Genomic DNA, 10299 nt, shown 5'->3' on the forward strand with positions numbered 1-10299 from the left:
AAAAAAAAAAAAAAAAGAAAAGAAAAAATTGAGGCCAGGCGCAGTGGCTCATACCTGTAATCCTAGCAGTTTGGGAGGCCAAGGCAGGCAGATCCCCTGAGGTCAGGAGTTTGAGACCAGCCTGGCCAACATGGTGGAACACCATCTCTACTAAAAATACAAGAAAATTAGTCAGGCGCAGTGGCATGACCCTGTACTCCCAGCTACTTGGGAGACTGAGGCTACAGAATCGCTTGAACCCAGGTGGCAGATGTTGCAGTGAGCGGAGTTTGCACCACTACACTCCAGCCTGAGTGACAGAGCGAGGCTCCATCTCAAAAATAATTAGATAAATAAATACTTTTTAAAATTAGCCAGTTGTAGTGACGCGGGACTATCGTCCCAACTACTGGGGAAGCTGAGGCCAGAGGAACTCTTGAGTCCAGGAGTTTGAGGCTGCAGTATCCTATGACTGCACCACTGCACTCCAGCCTGGGCAACAGAGTGAGCTCCATCTCTTAAACAGAAAACAAAAAGGGAAAAGCTGCACAGTTTTACTTGCCCAGCCACAGGGGATCCCACTTGAACTCATGATTTGTAATCAAATGCTCCTGGTACAGAGGCTAACTCATCTAGCTGGCTTTTGTCTCTTTCAGGAAAGATATTTTAAGGATCACCCCTTCTGGGGCCAGGCATCTGTGCTGGGTCAGTTTAAGTATGGGAAGCCTGGCCTTGATGCCTCAGGGGCCCCCAGGTCAGAAGAGCCGACCCTCTCCCCTCTCCCTTCTCTTTGGACTGACCCTCAGGGAGTAGGCAAGAGTTCTGCTATCTGTGGGTCTATGGAGCACCTGCCCATCAGGCCTAGCGGCCTTACATCACCAGAGTTGTTGCTTTCCTCAAGCGTTGAGCGCATAAGTAGTCACCCTTACCCAACTCCCACACCTACTCTGCTCCAAATCCCCTGCACGTGCCAAAGCAGCCAAGCACACAGTCACAGGTGTACTCAGGTACTTCTTGCTGACAATATCTGAGGGTACTCCCGTTTGGATTTCTCACCATGGCCGTAAACTCCCAGTGTTTAAAGTTGAACAAACAATTTGGCCATCTGTTCAGAATTGTAACACTCACACTTCTTGCCCTAGTTATTCCACTTCTAGAGATTTGATCTTATAGATATACTATACCAAGATGCAAGAACAATAACATTAATCACAACCTCATTTATAGACAGAAATGATCAAATGTTCATCATTAGGGAGGACTGATTAAATAAATTATGGTATATTCAGACAGTGAAATACTATGTAGCCATTAGAAAAAATGAGGTAGATCTATGTGTACTAATTTAGAATAATCTCCAGAGTATTGCAGGGGAAAACAACAGGAATGGTGTGTATGGCATGCTAAAAACTAGTTGGCTATTTTTAATTAATCTTTAAGATATTTTTATGCAAACAAAAACATATATGTAATTTTTAAAGCAAAAAGTTTCATTAACTCATTGAATCTCCCTCCTAACTCAAGAGCTAGGACATTACCAAAAACTTGTACCTACTACTGTACCCTAAACCTTTCACCTCTTTGCCTATTGGTTACATACAAAGAGGTAACCTCTGCCCTGATATTAATGCTCATCTTTCCTTTGACACAGAGTTGAGTTCTGTCCCCAGGCTGCAGTGCAGTGCTGTGCTATGATCTTGGCTCACTGCAACCTCTGCCTTCCAGGTTCAAGTGATTCTCATACCTCAGCCTCCCAAGTAACTGGGATTACTGGCGTCTGCCATCACGCCCAGCTAATTTTTGTATTTTTGTAGAGATGGGGTTTCACCATGTAGGCCAGGCTGGTCTTGAACTCCTGACCTCAGGTGATCTGTTCACCTCGGCCTCCCAAAGTGCTAGGATTACAGGCGTGAGCCACTGTGCCCAGTCTGCTTTATATTTTTAATATTTTTAGCACACCTATGTGTGTGCCTATGGAATGTATTATTTAGATCAGCTTGTTTTTGAGTTTTATGAAAATCATGTGATACTCTGTTTAGCTTCATGTGGCCTTGCATGCTGTATTCAATTTTATATTAAGATTCATCCAAAACTCCGTCCAGTGTTGAGGGTCACTTTTTTTTTTTGAGACAGAGTCTTACTGTGTCACCCAGGCTGGAGTGCAGAGGTGCAATCTGAGCTCGTTTCAACCTCTGTCTCCTGGATTCAACCAATTCTGCCTCAGCCTCCTGAGTAGCTGGGATGACAGGCATATGCCACCACACCAGTTTTCACTGCTGTGTCATATTCCACTATATTAATTTATTCATTTCCCTTTTCCTCTTCAAAGGAATTTTAATTGTTTCTTTTTTTTTTCTATTGTGAAATTTCTTGTACCTATGGGCGAGACTTTCTATAGCCCATGTACCTAGGAGTACATCCTAGAGTACGCAAGAGTTCAAATTTGCAAGACAACGTAAATTAACTTCTAGGTGGATATACTATTTTACATCTCCATGAAAGACGCATGAAAATCTCTAGCCCTAATATTAGGAACAAGGCAAGGATGGCCAGTCTTATCACTTATATTCAACATTAGCAATGCTAGACAGTGATGTAAGGCAAACAAAAAAAATGAAAGCCATAAAAAGAAGAAATGAAGGAGGAAAACTTTCTACTTGCAGAGGCCATGATTGTTTACATAGAAAATCTCAACCAATTTGCAAAATAACTAGAACTAATGAGTAAATTTAGCAAGTCCATAGGATCCAAGGTCAAAATACAAAAATCAGTCATATTTTAATTACTAGCAACAAACAACTGGAAAATAATATTTTAGAATTTCATTTATAATAGTGTCAAAATCCATAAAGTATGCAAGGATAAATTTGACAAAAATTATCTAAAACCTCTAAGTGAAAACCACAAAAATGCTGCTGAGAGAAATGAAAGAATATCTTAACAAATGGAATTCATAGATATACCAAATGCCAAGTTCATATATTGCATAACTCAGTATTAATATCTCAATTATCTTCCAACTGATCTAATGGTTCAACGCAATTCCAATCATAATCCCACTAGCCACTAGTTTTGTGGGGTTTTTTGTTTGTTTGTTTGTTTGTTTGTTTTTTGAGACAGAGTCTTACTCTGTCACCCAGGCTGGAGTGCAGTGGTGCAATCTGAGCTCATTGCAACCTCTGTCTCCCGTGGTTCAAGTGATTCTCCTGCCTCAGCCTCCCAAGTAGCTGGGATGACAGGCACGCGCCACCACACCTGGCTAATTTTCGTATGTTTAGTAGAGGCGGGGTTTCACTATGTTGGCCAGGCTGATCTCGAACTCCTGACCTCAGGTAATCCGCTCGCCTTGGCCTCCCAAAGTGCTGGGATTTACAGGCGTGAGCCATCATGCTAGCCCACTAGTTGTTGTTGTTGTTGTTTAGAACTTTAACTTGCTTTTAAAATTTTTATGGAAATGTAAAGGACCCAGAATATTGAAAGCAATCTTGAGAAAGAAGAACAAACTTGTGTGACTTATACTTCCTGACTTCAAGCCTTGGTATAAAGCTACATATTCAAGATAGTGTAGTACTTGCATAAGAAGCAACAAATAGATCAATGGAACAAAAAGGAACAGAAAGAGACCCAAACATATGAGGTCATTTTGTTCTTTAATTGAAATAACTTACATACGATAAAATTTGGCCTTTTTAGTGTACAGGTGGGGCATCTTCTATATCCTTTTTCTTCCTTCTATATCCTTCTAAAGGTCAGATTTGTCTCTCCCTTTGCTACTACAACATTGTCTTCATTATTGTAGCTTTAGTAATAAGTCTTGGTATCTGATAAGGCTGATACACACACCCTGTTCTTCTTTAAGACTGTCTTTGTTTAGGCTCAGATTTTTCTTTTTTTTAATATAAACTTTAGAATCATTTTGTCCATGTCCATGAATAAGCCTATTGGGATTGTGAAAACAATTGCATTGAATCCATAGATTAATTTGGAGAGGATTAATATATTTGAGGCCAGGCTCGGTGACTCACACCTGTAATATCAGCACTTTGGGAGGCCAAGGCAGGAGGATCGCTTGAGCCCAGGAGTTCAAGACCAGCCTGGGCAACATGCAAGACCCCATCTCTACAAAAAAGAAAACATTAGTTGGGTGTGATGGTGATGCACCTGTGGTCCCAGCTACTCAGGAGGCTGAGGCAGGAAGATCGCTTGAGCCTGAGAAGTCGAGGCTGCAGTGAGCTATGATTATGCCACTGCACTCCAGCCTGGGCAACAGAGTAAGATTCTGTCTCAAAATAAAAGTTTGCAATACAGAGACTTCCTATTTACGTACCTGAGCTATATCTCCACTTATTCATCCAGGCCATATGTAATTTAATTCCATAAAGGTTAAGGTTTCTGCATATAGAACTTTCACACATATGTTAAATGAATTCCTAAGTACCCTATATTGTTTTTCTATTATAAATAATTTCTTTTTTTTTTTTTTTTTTGAGGTGGAGTCTCACTCTGTCACCCAGGCTGGAGTGCAGTGGTGCGATCACGACTCATTGCAACATCCGCCTCCTGGGCTTAAGCAATTCTCTGCCTTAGCCTGCGAGTAGCTGGGATTACAGGCACGCGCCACCACACCCAGCTCATTTTTGTATTTTTAGTAGAGACGGGGTTTCACCATGTTGGCCAGGCTGGTCTTGAACTCCTGACTTCGTGATCCACCTGCCTCAGCCTCCCAAAGTGTTGGGATTACAGGCATGAGCCATCGTGCCTGGCCAATAATTTCTTTTTAAATAAGCTTTTTGTTGATGTATGACATCCATAGAGAAAAGTACACAAATCATAAGTGTACAGCTCAATGGGAGGACTACTTGAGCCTGGGAGGTTGAGGTTACAGTGAGCTATGATCATGCCATTGCGCTCCAGCCTGGGCGACAGTGAGACTCTGTCTCAAAAAAAATTTTTCTTTTGGCTGGCCATAGTGGTTCACGCCTATAATCCCAGCACTTTGGGATGTTGAGGTGGGCAGATCACTCGAGGTCAGGAGTTCGTGACCAGCCTGATCAACATGGTGAAACCCCATCTCTACTAAAAATACAAAAATTAGCCGGGCCTGGTGGTGCACACCTGTAATCCCAGCTACTCAGGAGGCTGAGACCAGAGAATCACTTGAAGCCAGGAGGTGGAGTTTGCAGTGAGCCAAGATGGTGCCACTGCACTGCAGTCTGGGCAACAGAGCGAGACTCCATCTAAACAACAACAACAACAACAACAACAAAAATGTCCCACACTATTCTCTGAGAACAGAGAATGTTCTAGTTGTCCTGGACATTCTTCTCCCTTTTTAACCTGTCTTCAGTTGGAGAAGTAGGAAGCAAACATACTAGAGAAACATGTCAGGGCTGCCTGGTTCATCCGAGTATCTATTTGAGAAAGCTGGAAGAATTTGCACCAAGATGTTATTGGAATTCACCTTCCTTTTCCATACCTATATTTCCTGCTTTTTTTCCCCCGTAATGAGCATGTGTGGTGAGTTCTCAAGAGATCTGGTTGTTTGAAAGCGTATGGCAGCTCCGCCTTCACTATCTCTCTCTTGTCTGCCATGTGAAGACTGCCTGCTTCTCCTTTTGCCTTCCGCTATGATTGTAAGTTTCCTGAGACCTCCCCAGCCCTGCTTCCTGTACAGCCTGTGGAGCCATGAGCCAGTTAAACCTCTTTTCTTTATAAATTACCCAGTCTCAGGTAGTTCTTTACAGCAATGCGAGAACTGACGAATACAACCACTATACCTAATACCTTTTCGTTTTCAACAAAAACTCTGCACCCATTAAGTAACAACTCCCCCTTCTCCCTCTTTCAAGCCCCTTGCAACCCCTATTCTCCTTTCTGCTTCCATGAATTTGCATATTCTAGGTACATAATATAAGTGGAGTCATACGATATTTGTCCTTCTGTGTCTGGCTTATTTCACTAAGCATAATGATTTCGAGGTCCATTCATGCTGTAGCACACATCAAAACTTTATTCCTTTTCATGGCTAAATAATATTCCATGTATGACTATGCCACATTTTGTTGATCCATTCATCTGTTAATGGACACTTGCATTGTTTCCACTTTTTGGCTATTGTGACTAATGCTGCTATGAACATTGGTGTACAAGAGTTTGTTGAAGTCCTTGCTTTTGATTCTTTTGGATGTGTGTCTGAGAGTGAAATTGCTGGGTCAGTAGTCCTATGTTTAACCTTCTGAGAAACTGCCTGTTTTCTACAGTGGCTGCACCATTTTACATTCCCACCAGCAGTGCACGAGGGTTCCCATTTCTGCACATCTTCACCAATAACTGTTATTTCTGTTTTAAAAATCATAACCATCCTAGTGTCTCTTCTGATGTTAAAGAAAGTAAAATTGGCTGGGTACAGTGGCTCATGCCTGTAATCCCAGCACTTTGGAAGGCCAAGGCGGGTGGATCACCTGAGGTCAGGAGTTCAAGACCAGCCTCACCAACAGGGTGAAACCCTGTCTCTACTACAAATACAAAAATTAGCTGGGCATGGTGGTAGATGCCTGTAATCCCAGCTACTTGGGAGGCTGAGGCGGGAGAATCACTTGAATCCAGGAGGCAGAGGATGCTGAGAGCCGAGATCACTCCACTGCAGTCCAGCCTGGGCAACGAGAGTAAAACTCCGTCAAAAAAAAAGCAACAGAAAGAAAGTAAAATTAATACCTGTTTGTGGCTCTTAAAAGTATTGTGAATTGGGGCCTGGCACGGTGGCTCACACCTGTAATACCAGTACTTGGGGAGGCCGAGGCAGGCGGATCACGAGGTCAGGAGATGGAGACCATCCTTGCTAACACGGTGAAACCCCATCTCTACTAAAAAAAAATACAAAAAAAATTAGCCAGGCATGGTGGCGGACACCTGTAGTCCCAGCTACTCGGGAGGCTGAGGCAGGAGAATGGTGTGAACCCAGGAGACAGAGATTGCAGTGAGCCGAGATCGCGCCTCTGCACTCCAGCCTGTCTCAAAAAAAAAAGGTATTGTGAATTGAACTCGGTGGTGCATGCCTGCAGTCCCAGCTACTGGGGAGGCACAGGTGACAGGAATTCTTGAGGCCAGGAGTTTGAGTCCAGCTTGGGCAAATGGCAAGACACCCAATTCCCCTGCCAAAAAAAAGTTATCATGGGACCTGCCTGATGAAGTTAGTCCTACATCTCACTGACAGTACCTGATAAAGTACAGTGCTCAAAGCAAATGCTGATTCACTCTTTCTTCAGTGTGGTTGTCATCAGTTTGATATACATACAGTCCTGTGTTGCTTAACAATCCAAATACATTCTGAGAAATGCATTGTTAGGTAATTTCATCACTGTGTGAACATCATAGTATGTACTTACACAAACCTCGATGGTGTAGCCCACTACACACCTAGGCTATGTGGTGGGAGGCTGTGAACCTGTACAGCATGTTACTGTACTGAATGCTATATGCAATTGGAATACAGTGGTAATTATTTGTGTATCTAAACATAGAAAAGATACAGTAAAAATGTGGTATAATCTTATGGGACCACTGTCATACATGCAGCCTGTGGTTGACCAAAATACGTCAACTTCCATATGCAGTACAAGACTATGCTTAGTTTCTATCGCTTCTGTTGTATTCAGTTTTAGGGATTTCCTTCCTATTCTTGTGAATTCAATATTATTAGTATCATTTTTTTTTCTTTTTTTTTTTGAGATAGAGTCTCTCTGTGTTGCCCAGGCTGGAGTGCAATGGCGTGATCTCAGCTCACTGCAACCTCTGCCTCCTGGGTTTAAGCGATTCTCTTGCCTCAGCCTCCTGAGTAGCTGGGATTACAGGTGTGCAGCATCATGCCTGACTAATTTTTGTGTTTTTAGTAGAGACAGGATTTCACCATGTTGGCCAGGCTGGTCACGAACTCCTGACCTCAAGTGATCTGCCCGCCTTGGCTTCCCAAAGTGCAATATTATTTTTAAGTATGTAAAGAATTAATCTGGTTCAAGACTATACTTAAAAATCCCCTCAGCAAAGCCCATTCACTTTACTTCCCTATACCTTCCACCTTGTTCCATTTCCCATCGTAGTTAAACTGAATTCCTTAGTTTCTGGTTTATATTCCCTGTGTTTCATCTTGTTATGTATTTGTTATGCAACTGTATGCTAATAATAAGCATATGTATATGCTTATTATTATTATATGTATGTTTTTATATATATATATATATATATATATATGCTTTTTCCTCTGAATGAGTTAGATTGTAAGTCATTCCATGTTAATTCATTTTCTCTCATAGCTTCATGGTATTTCATTGTGTGAAATACACCATAGTTTATTAAACCAATCTCCTCCCTGTGCATGTACATTTAGATTAGTACTGGTATTTTGTAATTATAAATTATTCCAGAAAAAAAGGTCATATGCACATGATTTTCATATGACTTTGATGAGTATCTCCAGGGAAAATTCCTAAAAATGAAATTGCTGGATTAAGGGGTAAATGCATGTACAGTTTTGTTAGACAGGGCCACATACCCTTCCATAGAGGTAGTACCCTTTTGTATTCCTGCTGGTAACATATGAGAGTCTACAGAGTATGTGGTTAAGCTTTAGAATGCTTGTCCATCTGATAGGGAAGAAATCGTGTTGCCTTAATTTGCACTTCTTTTATTATGAATCAGGCTTTAATCTTTTAAAAGCCTTTCTGCTGTGAGTCTCTTCCTACTTAAATACATCCTTCATCCTGACTGTTGCCAAGTTAAACATCTTTTAGCATTTTCCTAAAGCTTTCTGTATCCCTCCTTCTAGGATCAATTTCCTCTGCCATCTGTCACAATCCATATCTCGACTGTATCTCCAACTCTTGTCCACATTTCAGAAGAGCAGACCGATTGAATTCATTACCCCTAAATACACTCCACCTTTTCTTGCCTCTGAGGTTTTGCCCCTTTGTGGTAATGCCATCTTTGTGGGATGGCAAATATTCTATTTTCATGGGTTGATATTTGCTCTATTTTTCTCTGCGTTTCAGGGTCCAGCTCAAACATCCACCCTGATTTTCCCATTGATATTTGTTTTATCTGTGTATAAGCTGTACTCCCTACTCCCTATCAGACTTTAGATGCTATACCAGTGACTTTCTCTAGGGGAAAGGGGACATATTAAATCACTTGAAGAGGACTTTTCTTTTAACATACATGCTCGTCAGTTTGGCTCATCTCTCAACCCCAGGTGTATAAATGTTTCTGGAGCAATTTGGCATGTTCTAGGGGATGTGGTGAAGAAAACAGATAAATTCTCTTCTAAGGAGCTTAAATTCTTGGGGAGGCAACTGATAAATAAATTAGTAAATAAACAGGAACTCAGAGAGTGAAAGTCACCAATCAGAGAATTTAAGCAGGGTAAGATGGAGACTTTCTTTTCCATTCAAGATGGAAGAGAACAAAGTTATCTTTCTGCATGAAACAGCCAAAATACTGGACAAAATTCATGAAACAACGGCTTCAAGACTTTGGACATCAGGCAGCCAAAAGCAGTGATCCCTGAGAAGTGGGGTATTAAATGAGGTGAACTTCTTGATTGACCCAGTTTACTGCCTGGAAAGAGCTTCCAGGTCATAGTGCATGGGTGGGGAAGTGAGGTTTGGGATGGAGAATATAGGCAGAGCTGAGTGGTCATCCTCAGTTGAAGAGATGGAGCTGGGAGTTGGGGGACACCCAGGTGACTGGAGTTATCAGGGGAAAATACCAGAGAGGAGAGAGATGCACAGAGAACTCCAGAGATCTACAGAGTATTTCTCTCAAGTATTTAGCTGATATTGATGAACACATGTGTGTGAAGAAACTACTGAGAGTCAGTAAAAACCAACTGAAAGTGTTAGAGGGAACAATCCTTGAAGCTCACACTACCCAGCCTTCCACTGATCAGACTGGAAAATCTTTTAATTCTCAGGACATTGGGTTGAATACTCAGAGTGCTTTTACCTTAGTTGTGGAGAATAATTAGCTTATCTTGTCTCTACTAAAAAACTTTAAAGGCAAGACCCCCAAAGGAAAAAGAAGCAGAAAAATACTTCCTCTTTGGAAGTATTTTAACAGGATATTGGTAAATAATTATGAGAAAAATAACGAACTGTCCCACAAATGACAAATGACAAAGCTGACAGAATCAGTAGAAAAGAGTGTTAAAACAGTTATTTTAAGTGTTCTCATATGCTCAAGAAACTAGAAGAAAGACAACGTCTTAAGTAGATGTACTGAATACAGAAAAAAAAATCCAAATCAAACTTCTGAGAGGAAATCTACAAC

The sequence above is a fragment of the Mandrillus leucophaeus genome, unplaced genomic scaffold (genome assembly GCF_000951045.1).
Source record: "Mandrillus leucophaeus isolate KB7577 unplaced genomic scaffold, Mleu.le_1.0 Scaffold17, whole genome shotgun sequence".
Classification (NCBI taxonomy): Eukaryota; Metazoa; Chordata; class Mammalia; order Primates; family Cercopithecidae; genus Mandrillus; species Mandrillus leucophaeus.